At 44.1% G+C, this 19,730-nt stretch overlaps 1 protein-coding gene across 13 annotated transcripts in view; it reads right to left on the bottom strand.

The window, feature by feature from the left end:
- Nucleotides 1-17,171, bottom strand: part of maptb (microtubule-associated protein tau b) — a 51,120-nt gene extending 33,949 nt beyond the window's left edge. For 3 of the 13 annotated variants that reach the window (XM_031567377.2, XM_031567373.2, XM_031567360.2), the window contains exon 1: nt 15,796-16,695. The gene's annotated coding sequence lies outside the window, so the exon portion shown is untranslated. Of the gene's footprint in view, nt 1-3,267; nt 4,031-15,795; nt 16,710-16,812; nt 17,068-17,095 lie in introns of those variants that run through there. The other 10 variants (XM_031567382.2, XM_031567388.2, XM_031567341.1 and 7 more) reach the window with 9 other exon arrangements.
- Nucleotides 17,172-19,730: the final 2,559 nt, after the last annotated feature.

Genomic DNA, 19,730 nt, shown 5'->3' with positions numbered 1-19,730 from the left:
AGGGGCAACCACATAATATGTCCTATCACCTTTTCATGCCTGGAACATGCCAGGGGACAAGTGGCTTAAATAAGAATATGGTCACAGTTTACATATTTGGGGCAAAATAGGATATGACCACTAGGCAAAAATTCAGAGCAACCCAAAATATGATATCGGGGAGAGTGCTCTATTTTACAGCATTACAGCACCCAAAAGGGTCATCGCTAATGAAAGATCTGTCCTGCCCTGAACACACTCAGAGTACAGCAGGGGTGGGCAAATAAAACCCTAACTAACTCCCATTCATTCTCTAAAGTCTTTGTGCGGAGTGGACACATCTTTCCTTATTTCACTCTAAGTCGTGGTGCTATGTCCTGCACTTCTACCCTAGTCGTGAAGGATGTGTAACCTAGTCGTGAAGGATGTGTACCCTACTCGTGAAGGATGTGTCCACTTTTTCGTTATTTCTTCCTGCTCTCCACAGCTTTCTCTCAGCAGCAGAGGATCTGCTGGGATGTAAGGATTAATCGCCAGGAGATTAATGAGGGGAGAGGATTTCCTCCAGGCTTGCGGAAGGGAAGCAGATCCCCTGGAAATGCACACACACACACACACACACACACACATACACACACACACACACACAGCCTACTCAACAGCAGGGATCTTCATTTCCTGACAGCTTGGTGGTTTGCTGTTGTGTGTGTGTGTGTGAGAGAGAGTGTGTGCGGTGACTGGCATGACTGCTGAGTACATTTGTATGCATGTCTGTTTACCTGAAGACTGCCTTGCCTATGAGCTGTGTGTGTGTATGCGTATGCTGGAGGCTGCTGGAGGCATGGTCCTCTCATAATGAGTCTCTGTGTCTAAGTGAATGCTTAAGGCTGTGACTGAGGTAGGGCTGGGTATTGGCACAGATGCCCCAATTTGATTAGATTCCATATTCACACGTTTCGATTCAATCCGATTCGATATTGAGAGGATAGGATATGAAATACTATATAGCAGCTTTCCATTTTTGGAGAGATGCTTAAAAAGATCTAAAGTAGGGTGATCAGAAACTGGAGATCAAATCATCTGAAGAGATATATAGATCTTAAAATTATGACAAACTGTGTCAATAGTTTAAAATTATATGGGCTTCTATGGCCAAGCTCTCCATTCTACTGCTCTGTCAGTAACTCATCTGTCATTTGACTATCTGTTTATTTCTATTTACTGTTATCTCTCATGTCCCCTTATTTGTTTTGCCTAGCATACAGGCTGATACCAATTGCTTGGTTTCGCCCTCTGCTCCACACAAAGCAGATCTTTCTCAGAAATCTGATCGGCTACGGAACTGAATGTGAACAGCCGCCAAACCGCCAAACGTAGCTGCTTCACTGCATGGTGCACACAGCCTCTCTGTGATGGATTGATCCATTAACCAAGGGCCTCTTCTCTTCCACCTCACGAACAACCACTGCAGCAAAATTGGGAGCTTCCTGTGAATGTATCGTGCCAACAGATATTTGGAGTCTGATGACAGAATGTGATAGTGCCACTCTACCTCTGCCTGTTTCCCGCTTGTGTGTGTGTAGAGCTGGTACAGACGGACTGATGAGGAAAGAGAGATAATGCCGTGTTTGAACACACCACTTTAACTTTCGTTGCATGGTACCAAGCCTGACAGAGAATCTTCTGTCTAAATCTCGGCCTGTCCCTTCCTTCCTTTCGCCTAATCGATCAAATGTCACTAGACAAAAGCAGATTCTCTTCCTGAGCCTAGCCAAACCAGCTGAGATCCAAATGCCAGGGCATCAAGCGCTGTCCTAAAGAGTCCATTGAACCAGGACCTAAATAAATGGGTTTACAGAAGAGGACAGCGTTTCTTTGATATTTTGTTCTTCAGACTCTCCTCACCCACCTCTTCAGTAGTATAGAGCCCTTCTACTCTTCAACATCTTGCCCTAAATCTCTGTGACACAATGATTGGCAGTTGTGTACAGTACCTCCACACACACACACACACACACACACACAAATGTCCCCACAGGACACAAATGGCTTTTTCTAGTACACCTTGACAGAGGCAATCTGTACTAAGACCTGAGGGTACCACCAAATGTCAGATGCCAAACCTGATAAACCTGTTATGTTTTCCAACGGCCTCAACAGGTGGACAGTGAGTTTTTTTCTCTTGGCAGTCTAAAGCAGATGGACAGCCCGCCCCCCCCCCCACCCCCACCCCCACCCCCACATGAGCTGCCAGGTGTTCTTCCTATTATCAGAGAGATTCTCTTTGGCATTTTTGCCACAGATTTGCTGTTAAGAAGGTCAGGACTTGTCAGGAGTTCTGAAGTGGCTGAAGTGTAAGTGGGGGTGGAGGGTAAGATGTGATGTGTGTCAACAGTGTGTTCTTGCTAAACAGTCTTTATTTACAGTGTAAACATGGGAGATGGAGGAAGAGGTGTACCTGTCTGTAACGGTGAGCTTAAATGACTTCTCTGAAACCAGTGCCCTGTGACAACTGCTTGGAGATCCTGTTGCCTAGGGCGTTTTTGGCCCTGTGCCCAAATGTGTGCCCCCCCCCCCCCCCCCATGACTTGTGGTATGCTCTGAGTGCGTGTTTACCCCCCTCCTTTACCCCCCAAAACCCTTTTTGCCCCTTCACCAGCTCTTTCATTAATTATTAAGAGGGGCAGTGATATCACTCACAGGCCATGTGTTTAAATATCTTAGCACCACTCCCCCTCTCTCTCACTCTCTCTTTCTTTCATCTCTCTGTTTCTTTCGACCTCTACAGCACTCAACTACATCATTCTTTACTAATACATGACTATCACTCCCATTCTGCTTATATCTTTTTCTCTATTGCATTGAGACAATACATTCATATCTGTATATGTCTCTCTCTCTCTCTCTCTCTCTCTCTCTCTCTCTCTCTCTCTCTGTGTGTGGCGTGGTGCCGGAGCTAACAGGTTGATTTGCTTAGCGGGCATACATCAGGGTTAAGCTGTGTTTGGGTTTTGGGCGTCTGGGAAGGAGCTTGCACGCACCTGGCAACCTCGTCTCCCATCTGTGATCTAGTGCAGAGCCACACATGTACAACACTGAAAAGGAGTCTGACCAGAAAACATACCCTCCTCTTTTGTCTTTCTCTATATATAGTTCTCTCTCTCTTCCTATCTGCTCAATCTACACTCATTTTGTGGCATTTCCTCTTCCAAGCACAGCAAATTTGTTTAACTCACATTTATTATGTTCCATAATTTAGGAAATCCAATGACAAAATGTAGCAATTACCTTGGCAGAGACCCAGAGCAGTATTGGTCAGCCTTCCCCAGAAGGCATTCCCCACATCTTCCTCTCTCTGTGTGTGTCTGTGTGTCTATGTGTGAGTACATATACGTGCATGCATGTGTGTGTGTGTGTCTGTGTGTGTAGGAGATGACAGGGTGCTGCCCAGGGATTTTGTGTCTGCTGATCAGAGGCAAGCTGCGTTTGGAGGCTTCAGGGTGTGGTGAGGTCTGGGAGACTGACTGACTGTCAGAGGCAATGATGCTCACACCCAGCTCAGAAACTCAACAGCCTATCAGATAGAAGAATGATGCTTGAGTAGCCAATCAAATTTGAGAATGATGCAGAGATTGCCTGTAAGTGTGATGCTCCATGCTGTCTTATCACCACATGGCACTGAGTAGCACCCCCTCCCCTTCTCTCTCTCTGTCTTTCTCCCCCTCGCCCCCCACCCCTTTTTTCTCCTTCTTTCTCTTTATCACTCTCTCCCTCCCTGTTTTGTTCCGTCTGAGTTGGTATTGTAAGGTAGCTTGGCTCCGCCCGCCTATTGCTCCCAGCTCAATTTTCACTGGGATTATAGTCCGGAAGCCCTCTTCACAAGATGAATCGCTGAGCCATTCTGAAGAGTGTCTGCGACCAGTGTCGGTGGCTAAGTGCGATGAAGCTTTTGTTTAAAATGTAGTTACAACAATGGTGGCAGTGCTAGAGCTAGACGAAGCCATACAAACAGTATTTTGCTAACAAAAGATTTAAAGCCAGAGCAAGAAAATTGTGTAAATGTATTGATCAAGGGTAAATACATAAATACATCGTTACCTTACTGCAACAGGGTTTGTGAAAAGGCTAATAAATTAGTTTGCTCAGTTAGTGCCGAAGTAGGAGGTAAGCAATCCCATAATGGTCAATGCTGATTGGTTAAAGGCTGGTCCAGTGGTTTCCAAATTAACTGAAAGTCTACACCCATTAGGATGCAACAACTGGAGACAATCCCCAACGGAGTGTGGCCAGATCCTATTTATAAAGCAAATTTGGGTCTGGTTAATTGTAAAGGCATCTGTGCCACGGCAGACTACATGTGCTGTGCCTTCGCCAGAGAGCTTACCGTCACTTCTCTGGCCACTGTGGTATTTTTCTGTCATGCCATAAGGCTAACAGCAGCCAGCTCTGATCACAATCACACTGAACTGAGCAGAGCAGGCTTTCCAGAGGAGATACAGCTAGAAAAGGGGAATGAAAGAAGGGAAGGAAAGTGAGACAGAAAGAGGGGGCAGAGAATGAGAGTGTGAGGAGGAGACAGAGAGAGGAAGGGAGGGAGAAAGGCAAGAGAGTGAAACAGACGGAGAGAAAGAGGGAGGGAGAGCGAGAGAGAGAGAGAGTAACAAACACAGAGTGTGACAGGGGCATAAAGAGTGAGTTTGCCTGAAAGGGCCGAGTTGTTTTGTTCCTGTCTCTCCTCTTCTCTCTCTCTGTCTCTCTCTCGCTCCCTATCCCACTCACTCTTTCTGTCTATGTCTTCCCCCTCTCCTTAAGATGAATGCCTGATCTCCCCTGAAGAGCCTTGGCACACTGTGTTAGCAGCTTGAGTGGACAAGGGGGAATTAATTGATGTTAGGGGGCCTGGATTTATGCAGGAGTGCATTAGGCCAAAGAGCGCTTTGAGTAATGCCCTCTCTCCATCTCTCTTTCACTATGTCTCTTTCTCTAGGCTATCTCTCTCTCTCTATCTCTGTCTCTCTCTCTCTCTGTGTCCATCTTTCTCCATCTCTCCTTCTCCCTCATTGATCCGCTGTCTCTCTTGAAGAAGGGTGTGGCTATGTCGACGCAGCACTGCACAAATGTACGCAGCTGATTGGCTGAGGTCCAAAGCAAGGCTCTCTGGCTCATTAATATTCAACCACCATCTCTGCAGCAAGGATGGTGGGAGGGAGGGATGGAGGAAGGGATGGAGAGAGAGAGAGAGAGAGAAAGAGAGCAACAAGGGACATGCTGTACTAATGCAGTCTAAACCTGCTTCCATAAGGAGAATGACAGGACTGAGAGAATGAGAGGAAGAGGGAGAGAGAGAGAGAATACAGAGAACAGCAAGAGAGAGGAGGACAGAGGATTAGATGTAATATAAAGGACAAGAGAGGGAGAGAGGAGGAAAGAAACAGGGGGTGGGAATGGGAAACAGCAAATGTCAAGAGCAGAAAGGCCAAACGAGAGAGACAAAAGAGAATGACAAGACAGAGACAGAGAGAACGAAAGGCAAAAGCAAGGAAGAACAAGAGCAAATAATGAGAGCGAGAGAGTGTGTGTGTGTGTGTGTGTGTCTGTGTGTGTGTGTGTGTGTGTGTGTGTGTGTGTGAGAGAGAGAGAGAGAGAGAGAGAATGGAGAAAACGAGGGAGTAGCACACAGCAAATGAAAGGGCAAAGAGGAAAAGGGTGGATGCGGGCTGCAGAGAGAGGGGAAGATAGAGAGAGAGACAGAGACAGAGAGAGAGAGACAGAGAGAGACAGAGAGAAGGGGAGAGAGAGGTAGAAAAAGAGAGACATAGATAGAGGGAGAAAAAGAGAGAGAGAAAGAGAGAGCAACATAAAGGGTGGGAGGGAGAGAGTATATGAGGGAAGAGGAGCAGGACAGTGACAGCGGAGAGGGCGAGAGAGGGAGCACACATCCCTCCAGTGTGGCTGACACAAGGATGCATGCTCAAACAAACACATACACACACAAGAGGTGACATGATACAGCACAGGCACAGCTGGCTGGCACAAAATATCGCCCCTCTATACACACACACAAATACTCACACGTACACCTAGTATATGCCAAGGTCACCAAACAGCCCAGATTAAGACTTGGTGAATCATTTGGCAATACCCAAGCAGCCCACAATTATTTGTATTATTCCATATCAAGCATTCATTAGCTACCACTCCTTTCATGCATAATTTAAAATGATTAATTCATGGCAATAATGGGACTGTTTTAATTAAATTATCAAAAATTCATTCATGCATTAATCATTTGATATTTAATTAATAATTAATATTACCTAAACATGTTTGCTGTTTGCAGGCATTACTGTAGGTTTGCCCATATTAAGCTGTCCTCTTCCTCATCATCAGATGATAGACAGAGTAATATTCAATCATATTTCATACACTGGCCTACAGTATTACACACACAGTACTATGCATTATTAAGAGCAATGGGTAAAATAAGACTGCAACACGCAGGCTGCATCTGGTGCCCAGGGAAATGCCAGCAGAGGTTGGTGGGTAGAGTGGGCAGACTGGTCCTATGCCATGCCAATATGTGCCAGGTTAGCGCATGCTGGGTTGGGTAAACACACCATCTGCCTTCCGGTGCCCCCAATCACAGCACCACACACACACGTACACACACACACACACACACACACACACACACACACACACACATGCACACACACGCACACACCACACACACACACACAGACCGCACACTCACACACACACCACCACCACCACTTAGTGGGCAGTGGCAGCCATGGTGACATCTGCTGTGACACACACACAAACACGTGCACACACACACACACACACACACACACACACACACACACACACACGAGGTCCTCTCTCATGCCTGGGGTGATGGTGACATCAACACGTGCACACACACACACGCAAACACACACACACACAGACGTATCCCCACTATCAGACATGCCTGTGTGCAGGTGGTGACATGAACACATACACACTCTCCCTCTCTTTCAGACATAGTGGTGAGGCTGACATCACCCCAAACACAGACTGTCACATGCACATTTTCGCAGCTCTTTAGACATGGTGACAGGTGACATCAACATGTGTAAAGAAAATACACACTGCAGCTTAAAATATACATGTACTAGGTCGATCAGTCTCTGTATGGGAACAGGCCATTGCACAAGGTCATCAAAATCCTTCTGAAAAGTGTATTTAGTAAAAACCCTATTTGCACCCCAATCCTACCATGTGCAGAGAACCAGCTGACAAAAGCTTGACTTTTTTCTTTATTCTTAAGCCCTTATTACGTCCCCTCAGGTGAGTAAAATATTATAATCACACAGCCTGCACTGCAGGGCAAAATGGAGAAACAATGTAATTAGTCATCAAGTGTAACAATGCAAAACGAGACCGCATTGGTGGGAAATATGATCAGTTTTCAGCACCACCCAGGGTGAGATGATCTTGCTGACACTGTGGGACTGAGCATTACAGTTGTCCCTGTCCTCGCTAAGCCACCCCCACTGGACACTGTGTCCCCCTTCTGTGCTGTGTTTTAGAGGAGAGCCACCCCCACTGGACACTGTGTCCCCCTTCTGTGCTGTGTTTTAGAGGAGAAATGTAAAAAAAAAAAAAAGAGCCAAGGGGTGCAGGAGATAGCTATGGCCTTGACACCACCTCTATTCTGTCATGTCACCATGACGACGCAGTTTAGGCTGCTGACTCAGAGTTAACATACACTGACACGCACACGCGCACGCACACACACACACACACACACACACAAACAGCATGGCGTGATCACTCCTGTGGTATAATACCAGCAACACACACACATACTGACAACACGCATCTCAACACACAGCAACCGTACATGTTAACAAAAAAAGGTTTTTAGCTTTTTCCAAGAAACCATTAATTATTCAAGATGCTGGGCCAAAATGTTCAGGATAAAGCAGTGTTATTCGTAAAAGGCCTTCTCGTCTATTTGCTCGATCTAAACCTAGTGTTAGAACCGTAGATATGGAATATGGAATCCTTGTATTCTATTGTAAGAACCAGTTAAAGTTCTGGACGTTTTATGGCAAAGGGGCTTGAATGTTGGTCTCAACTCTAGCTTTTCTAAAAAAAAACAGATAGACGAGACACACTCAAGTTGTTCTGTTCTGTTTTGTTTTGTTTTGTTGTTATTGTTTGGGAGTTGGTTTGGGGGGAGGTGGACGTTAGCTGCTCTGACTGCCCACTAGGTCTTTGTTGTGGCAGGGCGACGTCTCTCTTTGGAGGATAGAGGAATGTGAACTATTTCCAGTCCTTCAGATGGTGTGTGGGGGGTGTGTGTATGATATTTGTGCATGATAGAGATATCGGTTTGAGTGTGAGCAGATAAAAAAACACTGAAAATGTTCCATTTGATGCAGATGGGCTGTGCTTGCTGTTTGTGCCTCAGAGTCAGGAGCATGAAGAACATTCCTGAATGACCCACAGCACACTGTGGAGGGACAGCAGCAGGGATCTCTGGAATAGCTCTGCACAACCTCCTTTGAGACACTGTAGTAATAAGGGCTATAACATCAATTAGATTACTAGGCTACTTGACATCACTAGAAAAAGGCTTATCTCAAAACTGCAATCTATTTGCATTAATTAGATTTATTTGTAATTTTGTGAGGTCTATTTATAAGTAAACTGTGTCCAGCTCAACTAAAAGACATTTTCTGAAATCGTTTCATTTTTGCTGCTTTAAAAAGTGAAATGTTTACTGCTCAAAACACAGTAATATGTATCATCTAGCTAGCTAGAAGCATGACAATTTGAGTTAAAGAGTTTTAATTGTGTGCACGGTTGGTGCTTAATCATAAACAGCCTGTGGATTCATCTTGCAGTGGTTATGATGTATTTTCTACTGTAGCAGAACTGCTATCATTTCCCTAACTGTGCCACTCTAGTCCCCTTAGGACAAACAAATTAGCAGCACTCAGCAGAGACCCCCTCCATTCACTAATGGCCATGCCATATTACACACGCGCACACACACACACACACACACACACACACACACACACACACACACACACACACACACACACACACACACACACACACACACACACACACACACAAACAAACAAAGTAAATCCACTTTAAAGCCTCCCCATTAGAAAACATATGAAACACTGAACTTTCCCAGAGGGACGACAGCCATACAAAACAAAAACAGTGGCTTATTTGGCAGTTTTGCTCTAGCTGCGGCGTAGGTTAATACAGGCCATCTCACAGTAATCTGACACTAAGACCTCTGGTGGTTTGAGTTGTCTGGGACTGTAAGTGGGCTTCTTAAATGAAGCTAGACTGCTCTCTCTGATTGCATAAGACTGTTATGTGGAGTATTTAAGCATTATTCCACGGCTTGGTTGAATTCCCTATGGCCGAATCCTTTACCAACCACTCTCACTCTCACTAGTGTCGTAATGTTTAAATACGTGCACATCTACAGAGTACCATATCTTCCAGACTATTAACCGCACCGTATATAAACTGCATTACAGTATTTTCTGTAATGTTGGTCTTGGTCCTGTGATGCTAAATGACACACTTTCAAACACACACAGTAGCTCTAGATTCTAGATTATCCTAAAAAAACAACTATCCAGTATATACACACACACACACTCACACTTAGGCAGGTGGGTATAAGAGTTATTTTCTGTGGGCTAACTGCTGTTTTTCAGCATCTACACTGACTGTACAGAGCCAAGTGCAGCAGAGCCATACAGCCCCATATTACACTCAGAGATTAACTAGAGCAGTTACCTCACACAGGGAATACACTAAACGCTGCTTATATCGGCTGTGCTTAAAGTGGGTGTGATTCTACGCAGGGCAGAGTTCATTTCTTCACTTGTTTCCTTCCTGCTTAGGTAATCATGATTATATGAAATATGTAGAAAAGTCTGTTAGCTTGGTCCTTCGGTAACTTCAGTGTGTGCCTCTACATCTTGTTCATCTGACTCTGGTTGCTATTTATGAGCTAAAATTAAATATCAAATCAAACAAATGAGAGCAAGTGTGTTAATGAAAACAGTGACATGCCCGTTAATTATGTGTCTAACCCAGGGTGGTTCCACATACGCAGAGGGACGGGAGGCTTTGTGGAGGACACTGAATGCAGAGGGTGCATTTGTATCAATCCATCTAACTATCTATCTATCTAGCTATCTATCTTGTATCTATTTTTGCCAATATTACTGACCTTCGGATTAAAAGGGGCCTTTATAAAGTGTGTGAGTAAATGGTCTCGAAAGTAACCAAACAATAGGTCCTACTGTGATTTATGGGGAAAGTAAAAAAAAAAATCCAACACAGAAAAACATATTTACAAACACATATTCAGAATAATCTCCCCCTGTGAAGGGTTCTCTCTATTAGGAGAGGGGAATGCATTTTCAGTCATTGGGTCTTACAGGACCTCTCTTGTCCTTAAATAATGGGCCATCGTCCCCACATCCCACCTGGGGCTCAGTCTTCTATTCTGGGTGGCTGTCATAAGCCCCCCCTCTGCTAAAATATCACAGCTAATCACTGTGATCAGTCTCAGAGCTCTGGCACTCTCCACTCTCCTCTCACCGCTCACAGGCAGAGATGTAGGCAGGGAGGGGGGGGGGGGGGCTCAGAGATTTCCGAGCCCAGCGAATTACACAGAAGCCATGTTTCTACCATCGGTCCAGTGTGAGCCAGGGCTATCTCCGTGACAGCCGGAGCCAATAGTCTCGGTCTTGAAGCCATGGGATCAAAATGGATTTGAATTTACACCGTCGGGTTTCCAGTGGCCAACGGTCTCACGATTTAAAGCTGCGTTTCATATAGGCCAGACGGAAGCTTGTCACCAGTCCAGTACTACTAGACCAATTATGTAAGTGGTCTCTATTGGTGATGTAATTGGAGTGAGGGGAGGGTGAGGGTGGGGTAGGGTGTGGGGGGCAGGTCTGAGTCATGCTAACTGGCCCTGAATCAGCAAACAGGAGCTGCAATGAGCAAGCGAATGCTAACGATAACTATGGCTGGCTGAACTGTCTTCAGACAGTGTGTGTATGTGTGTGTGTGTGTGTGTGTGTGTACGTGTGGAGAAATAATAGACTACAGCCGGTGTATAATGATAGCCTTACTGATGACTGCCTGAGCATTTGTGGGTTTGTCTGTGTGTGTGTGTTTGTGTGTGTCTTTGAGCAGATTGTATGTATTAGTACCTGTCGATGTGCTCCTGTTTGTGTATGTCTATGTCAATGTGTACCAGACATCTGTATGTCTGTGTGGGGGCTGTGTGTGTGTCTATGTTTGTGCGCTTATGTGTGTGTGTGCATGTGTGTGCCAGTCTGTATCGACCCTGCAATGAGGCTGCATGTACACACAGACACACACATACACACACACACACACTCTGAGCTACATCAGTGACTGACCTACTTTCCTCTGTCCTGCTATTAGAGAATACGACAGGACACATTATTTCACCCTAACCCTCTCCACCCTTCCATCCATCCTATCACACTCCCTCTCTGCCTCCATGTTTCACACTGCCTCTCCCTATTCTTCTCTTCTGCCCTCAAAATCTCCTTCTCCTCCTCTCTCTCTCTCCCTGCTATAACTCTCCCTCTTTCTCCATGCCTCTCCCTACCTATCCTTCTCCTCTCTTCTATCGCTGTCCCATTCTCTCTCTAATCCCCCTCTCTCATTTCTACCACTGTCCCACTCTATCTGTACCTCACACTCTCTCCCTACCCCACCCACTCCCTTCTCCCTCACCTTTTCTTTCTTCTTTCTATATCTCCCCCCCCCCTCTCCGTGCTTCCATGTGGTTTGGCAAACTCCCCACCAGCACCCCACCAACAGAGAGTGGGATGTGGCTAGGTGGGCTAGCATGGGTTAGTAGCAATAGCGTAGCGTAGCAATGGTTGTCATTGTGCTGGGTCGTGCCACAGGCCCAGTTAGCCGGCGCTACATGCTCCCTCTCGGACTCTCGCCATAAGCTGTGAGAAAGAGAATTACGCGTGCTGTTACACACAGGCTCCTGGAATCTTCTTTTCTAAATGTCTATCAATGATTAACAATTTAGTTCAAATGTGTGTTTATACTGAAAACACTGGTGTTATGCATTTTTTTTCTATTAAAAAGGTGAACTTCAATGCTCATGCCTACTGTCTACTGTGGTGAGGGTTAGCTTTAAGGCTTACCATCACCAAATATAGTTACCATCAACACTGTTTTCATGGGGTTTATAAACCTGCTGATGATCAGCACCAGAACCTTATTGCTCAGGCTGACACTGCAGCAGCTACCACTGAGCACCACCCAGCCACCTTCAGCAGTGACCTTCTCCTGCCTGCTGTCTCACCTGCACGCAAGCACGCCGTCCTTGAGAAACTGGCCCAGAGGACATTGGAGAGGCATGAGTACACGACCCACTGGAGACTAGTCTCCTAATCTGATCCAGGAAACCACAGAGGCACAGCTCTCACTGGGACCTGGGCATGGTTCCCAGTCACCTCTGACCTCTCTGTAACGCAGGGCGGCACATGCCAAATGTGATGTTATGTCATATGCATTTTAGTGTAGTTTGGCCTGGTTGTACACTCCCAATTTTTGTAACTTGGTGCAGGGAGATTACTGCAAAAGATGATACGTTTGTGTGGTTTACTAACGTTATCCTCTTTCTTGCCTGATGAAGACCTGAGGGTCAAAAGTTTGCATTTAGTCTGTGCTCACAAGTACAGTATGTCTTTTCCTGATGAAAATTGCGGGACAAAAGCTCTGATCCATAATGCAGTTGAGAGCGAACGTAGTGTCATGTCATATAGGCTATATCACTGTGCTATTCTTATTGACGATTCCAGTTAGTCCACAAATGGATACTGGTGATACAGTTTATAAAAGGTTCTGGCTCTGTGTTGAGGTCACCATTGGCACGTGTAATGACCAATCCGTTAAGCTTACCAGCGCCTTAAGACAGCAGAGGAACGGGCCAAGTCCAGCTGTAATGAGATGGGGCTGTTCTGCTGAAACATGCAGAAACTGGGTGGCCCACCTGCATCGCTTCTTGGCTGCAGTCTGGCAACGACTGACTTCTCAGGCCTATGCTGAGAAAGCTAAATCAATGCCTGACTACAAATAAGGTTAGAGTGAAAATTAATTTAGCAAAATAAAATAAAAACCTAATAAAATCAATATTGTGCAGACATCCATTTTAAACCTACATAGTACACTGACATCGGTTTGACCCCATTAGCAACGCCAGCAGTCCAATTCAAAGGAAACCACATTCTATATGTGTTGATACACATGGTCTCATTCTAAGATGGCAGCCCAGTGATACCCATCTCCAGCTGTGAGCAAGAGATACAGGCAACTTTGAAGCACAACCACAATCATGATAGTACTATGGAAAGGATCGAGCTCACATTTGTCATGGATTCATGCCAGATCGGAACCAGAATAATTTGCCATCCTGGAGAGCCTTTTCATCATGTCTGCCAATGAAGGACCAATGACATCTGATAGCAGTGAAGAAAAAAAAGACTCTGAGCTGAGGACATCAAGATTAGCTAATGTAGCATAAGAGGCCTGGTGCGTATGCATTAGGCTTAATGAAAAAAAAAAATATTTCAAACTATTAAAAGGTTCCTTCAAAACAACACCAAATAAATTGCACCAAAGTCACACAATATCACGCATCAGTTGATGCACATGCTGGGTGACGGGGTGTTGCCATAGCCCAAAGTGTTTCCTAGGCTTTGCTGGTCTGCCCATGATCCTTCTCACGTGTGACTCATCCCAGTGTCCTGCTCTGCTCTCTGCGAGGATCTGCCTGCCATCCAGCTGCCCGTTGCCAGGGACTCATCTGTTGCCGGGCGCCTTTCGTGACCCTAGCGACAGGCCTGCAGCTGTCTGAGGCAGGGTGCGTGGGGCAGAGTAGAAACACTAGGATACTGCAGCAGCAAAATGAGGTCTGTGTGCCAAGACCATGTGCACGCGCACACACCGACACACAGACACACACACAAACTCACACTAGCACTGACAAACCCACTTTCACACAAGCACACACGCACACACCAGCACTCACACACTAGTGTGCACACACATTTTGATGCAAGGGCACACACACACGCGCGCGCACAAACAGGCGCAAGCTCATGTAGACGCACTCCCACACACACACACGCTACAGGCAAAATCTCAGAGAGCTTGAAGAAGGATAATAATGGAGGGTTGCAGGGAGTGCACTGTGTCCAATGTGGCTCTAGGCATTACTTGCAGTAAAATGCTGTATGTGCTTCATATCGGATTGGATTGGATTAGGGCATATTGGTAGTTGGTTTGAGGCATACAAAAATCTCCATACAATGTAACCTGTGTTTCAATGCCTTTGAAGCATTGAAAATTGGCTCCATGCTAATATATAGCTGGCACAGGCTGTGTTACACGGTGACAAACTGAGACAGGTGTGCAGTGTTTTTTTCTCTTGGTTTTACTGGACTAAACAAGTTAATTTAGCCAATATCTGAGACAAGAAGCCCAATAACCAGATAGTTGCCGTGTTGTCCAGTTTCAGCACCACTAAGACTGAATGCAAGAAAATAAATATGCATGTTTAGAAAACATGGCATGTAATAAATGCACCAGGTCCAATCTGCACTGCAGACTGGGACAGCTTATCCAATTAACATTCTCTCTGAATGTTTAAGGGACCCACTAATTGGCGAGTGTAATTAAATTATGCAACATGAAATAGGACGACAGGATTAATAGAGAGCATCTTAAAGGGACAGGCTATGAAGTGGCCTGACTTATTCTTTCAAGGTTAACATGTGCTCTTCTTGTTAGTGTGTGGTTATTGTGTAAAATGACTGACTAGGATAGTGTGAAAACCACACAATGAAAGACAGTAATGGGTTTCTCATACACATGTTTACCTCACACACATACACAACATAAAAATCTTTACCGAAGACAAAGAATGGCCAATCAGATGCGCCGGTGGAATAGTCGGTTACACTTTCAAAGAGAAAATCTCGAACATGCGGCATGGAGGAAACTGGGCGCGATATGGGCGTGGGAGAGGAACTTGCGCGAGATGAAGGCACGCGCTTTTCTGTTCCATCTCGTGAACGTAACGAGCAGGGGTAGGACAATCTTAACCGGTATAGCGCTAAACTTTACAGTCTTAAAACGAGTGTTTTTTTTTACATACAACAACAAAAAGAGAGCATAATTGTGAATTTTTGCAGCCTATTTGCTGGTCACCCTCATCCTTGTACAGTTTTCGCGGAGAAGAGGGAAAAGGTGTGTCTCCACCTCAACAGAAAATTGCCGGTCTAAATAGAATACAAGACTTATAGCTGCGATCTAACTTCCTATTTAGGTATACTCACTATGTAACAGCACTCAGTGTTCAGTTTGATCTTTTTTTATTTTTCATATATTTCGTTTTTGTTTTTGTTTACAAAGTGAAAGTATAATATTTGAGAACAAAGCCTTTTGTCGTCCAAGAGGTATTCTGCGCTAACGTTCCTATAGAATTCACACATGCCTGTTCGTGTCCTAATAACAGCCATTTTTTTAAAAAAAGGTCAGTCTGTATTTTGCATTTAGTAGCAGGCAGCATTCTTCTTATACACAAAGACAAAGCCATTTAAGACAACATCAGCAGGACATCGTTTTCCAGACAGAATATGCACGTATCTTAGCAACAGAACAGCAAACGTCTATAATAGCCGCGGTGTGCGTAACATAAGAAGTCCTTACCAGAGTACGTTATTCTTGGTAATTAATCCAAATTTTGGTCACATACAAAATGTAATACTTGATTTACCACACAAAAAAACTCGATGACATGCAATGCAAAAGACCACACTCTACTTGGTGGGCTACTGCTCGTGTAGGCTGTGCAATCTGGCCGTTTACACAGATGCCTTTTGACAGAAAACTAGGAGGAGTCCTACCAGCAAAACTAGGTGTAACCATCAGTCCCTTTAAACACACAGGCAACATCAGCACCATCCTAAACGGAGAATGAAACGGTATTATTACACCAGGGACACTACCACGTTCATGGCTAACGTTAACATGGCTCGCGGAAACCCTGAAAGCTGCATGCTTCGAATTAATGCCAAGTCCCCCATGAAAGGCAGTTTGACAAGAAAGAAATAGAGGTAGCTTGAGAACTCTCGAACCCTAGCTAACGTTCACAGTTACCCGCCAATAAGTGTTAAACATGTCCTCCCTTACAAAAGCTTGTGTCTCCCTCACGGATAAAATTATTGGAAACAGCGTTTTGTTTTCTCAAACACATAGACAAACAGCATCAAAAACTTTGTCAAATAAATATCTGTTTAGTGACCGGTTGATGTTAATGTTACTAGCGTCATTATCAATTTCTCTAACGAGTCAGGTTGACAGTTGGCTAGACACTTCAGCCTGGCTGCATAAGAACCGGTCATCAACAGATCCCGTGTCATTGGGTTAGACCCTTTCAATAATTAACGTTAGCCAGAAAATAAAGAAGAAACAGCAAATATCGATTTGACATTTTTCACAGTAAGCTTACTATCATACTAAGCTAATCACTACAGATCAATAATCGAACTAATCAATCTAACTGACTAACATTGCCGGTGAGAAATGTGGCAGGCTACTGTTATGTGCAATGCATTTGCCAGGTTTAAGTTACCTTAAAACTGAGTATCTTGCAGGATACGACGTTTCTGATGTTAATTAGTTTAATAACAAGCAAATAAAGCGTTTGCTTTAATGTTTACGCACTGTCCTCTGGTTTACCACAATTTGACATCCCCGTCTCCTCAACGGCTTAGGAACTGGCTAGTCACTCAGTCAGGCCCAACCTCTCACACGCCCAACGGAAAAAAGATTCACTTGCTCAGTCAGTGGCTTCATGTCTGGCCAAGGAGAAAGACTGGCGCATTTTTGTCGCAACGGTCCGACAACTGACCAAAACAGCAAAACACGTGCTTATTACGAGCCGACTAATATGAATAGCCCCATATTCAGAGTCGTGCTGTATAATGACAAAATATGATTCACCTACCTGGGTGGCAGACAGTTATCGTCTCTCCAACTGCAGTAGCTCTGTGATCAACCCGTCGAGGGGGTGCAGTTCATAAGGTGTCCAAAAGGGGAGGAAGGCGCTACCGAGCCCGTACTGGACATGGAAGGGGTTTGAGTCATGCTAACATCATATTAGTTATTGATGAGACGAGTGAATGATGGATTGCACATTCTGTCCAAAGGGGCTTCTTTGTATATCAGAAATCTCATTCAATTCATCAGAAACTAACTACAAGTCTAGATGTAAAATTTTAGAATTAACACTATATTATATGGAACAGAAAATACGAGTTAGTTCTGGCAAACTGTTAATAATGTTTAATTTTTCTTTTCTTAGTGATGATGGTTTAGCAGAACCTCTAAAACAGCTTTCCAGGAGTGCCCACAAAATGCCAAACAGAATGTGTTCAGACTCAGACAAGCAGATTCTTTAGCAGATGTCCCCTGTCAGTGCTTATATTTCAAATAAAATGCAGTGTTTGGTCTTGAGTGAACTGAAGACCAATGTCATAAATATGTTGTCAAAACTACAAGCACCCTCCTCACACGGACATACTTGTAGGCAGCCACTGTAGACAATTGCACTGGCCCGCTACAGGAGTGCAACATCTCAACTGCATTCTATATGAATACACATGCAAAGCTTAGGCTTTTTAAGGCTGGTTAAAAATGCTTTTTCAGGGCTTAACAGAGTTGGTGTGATGCCGATAGACAAATTATTTTATTATGGGGGTGATAGCCCGTTGGAGACACAAAAAGATAGAGTGTTCTATATAGCACCATTTTATGTAAGAGTAACATTGTCATAGGGATAGATCAGAAGAACATTATAATGCAGGAGAACACTTTTGTGGCAGCTGTAAGAGAGTGTATTTTTAAAAAAAAATCTAATTAGTTAGTCTTTCACTGACACACAAGAGCTTTTCCATGGTAATCAGTGGTCCAATATCTGTCCCTTTGTTTCCTGCTCTGATCTGAGGCCAGTGTGTGACAAACCTCATGCATGACCTCAGGCATCATGAACAAAACATTGAGACAGACCCTGGGTCAGCTCTCTGGGGACAGACCATGTTTACTTCTTGTGCCTACAATACAGGAAGTGATCAATTTCTTCCTCTGAGGACTACCCTCCCCCTAATCAGACTGATGGGTCTCCTTGGTTTACTATCTCCATCACGGCCTAATTAACTACCCAAAATGCCTTGCTTCCTGTCTCTTTGCAGGGTTTTCATCTCCTGGCCTGATCCTCATGTTAGCAGAACATGCACCACTCCCCAGAATGAAGCTTGGAATTCATGCAGCTTTTCTGGAATTTTCTTTGCAGCCCCTGTCCAATGTTAGCCCTGTCTTCACTAACTTTCAGCAACATCCCGGCCCTCACCTCATTAGAATTACACCTGCTCACTCTCTCAAATATCTCCATTGGAACACGCCTGAAGCACTTGTGTCAAGAATAAGGCACAATTTTGTGAAGAGTACAGGCTTTCAAAATATGTACAGTCCCTACTTCCACTAAAAACTAGGTGAAGCACCTATGTAATGCACTACAAACCAAAAAAAATGTAAGTTGCTTGCAACACATGCAAAGTCAAAACTACTTCTCACTATTTTAGAAGTTTGTCTATACAGTGTCTTTGGAATTCATGAACTGTTTAACACAACCCATATGGAAACATATTTAAAATGTATTTATGTTCATTTTTAAATACTGTAGTTTATATGAAAACATTATGTTAACACAAATGTATGTTTTATATACGACCTACCTCTCATGTTGAAAGGCATTATGACATTTTTATATTAAATGAATATGCAAGCTCTTTACCACAGGTTTAAGTAGTGATTCCTATATGTTTTTTACAGACCTATTCCATATGGATAACACAATAGATAGATCAATAGATATATACAAAGGCTAGGAAGAATCTGTATGATTTGGTTTGGCTTCGTTCCCTTGTCCAGATGCCATTTGAGTTTGGGAGTGAGTGACCTGGCCCAGAATCAGCTGCTGTCAAGGCCTTCATACCAGCCGACCAGCAGTGACCAGTAATACCTTACCAGTAAACATTACCAGCACACCAGCAGTGTCCTAACCAGTATATATGGCCAGTATTGGTCAGTCATACCTAACCAGTATATATGGCCAGCAGTGGTCAGTCATACCTAACCAGTATGGCTGGCAGTGGTCAGTCTAAATTATTTTCTGTGTTTGAGTGATATTTTATCAAAAGGATGAAAATCAATGTTAAATATTTATACAGTATAGGATTGAAATCTTTAAGTGTAACTATATGTAGTACTAAAACAATTTAATTTCTTTGAAATGGGGTATTACTATCTTTCAGTAATTGGTGTAAGTATGTAATACCTCATTTCAAAGAAATTAAATTGTTTGATGTACTGTAAGTATGGTTGTAATGTGTTTGATGTGTTTGCTCACAGAGGTGATGAGGTTCGACATTGCCATTGCCAGACTGGCTTCCTAAGTTGCTAAGCAACCAGACCACTTGAGAATGCAATTTTAATTTCTCTCATGTCTTTTCTCTCTCTCTCTCTCTCTTTCTTTCTCCCTCTCTCTCTCTCTCTCTCTCTCTCTCTCTCTCTCTCTGTGTGTG

Source organism: Clupea harengus, chromosome 1 (assembly GCF_900700415.2).
Source record: "Clupea harengus chromosome 1, Ch_v2.0.2, whole genome shotgun sequence".
NCBI classification, from domain to species: Eukaryota; Metazoa; Chordata; class Actinopteri; order Clupeiformes; family Clupeidae; genus Clupea; species Clupea harengus.
Note: the sequence above shows the minus strand (reverse complement) of the source record. Positions and strands in the feature narration are given on the sequence as shown.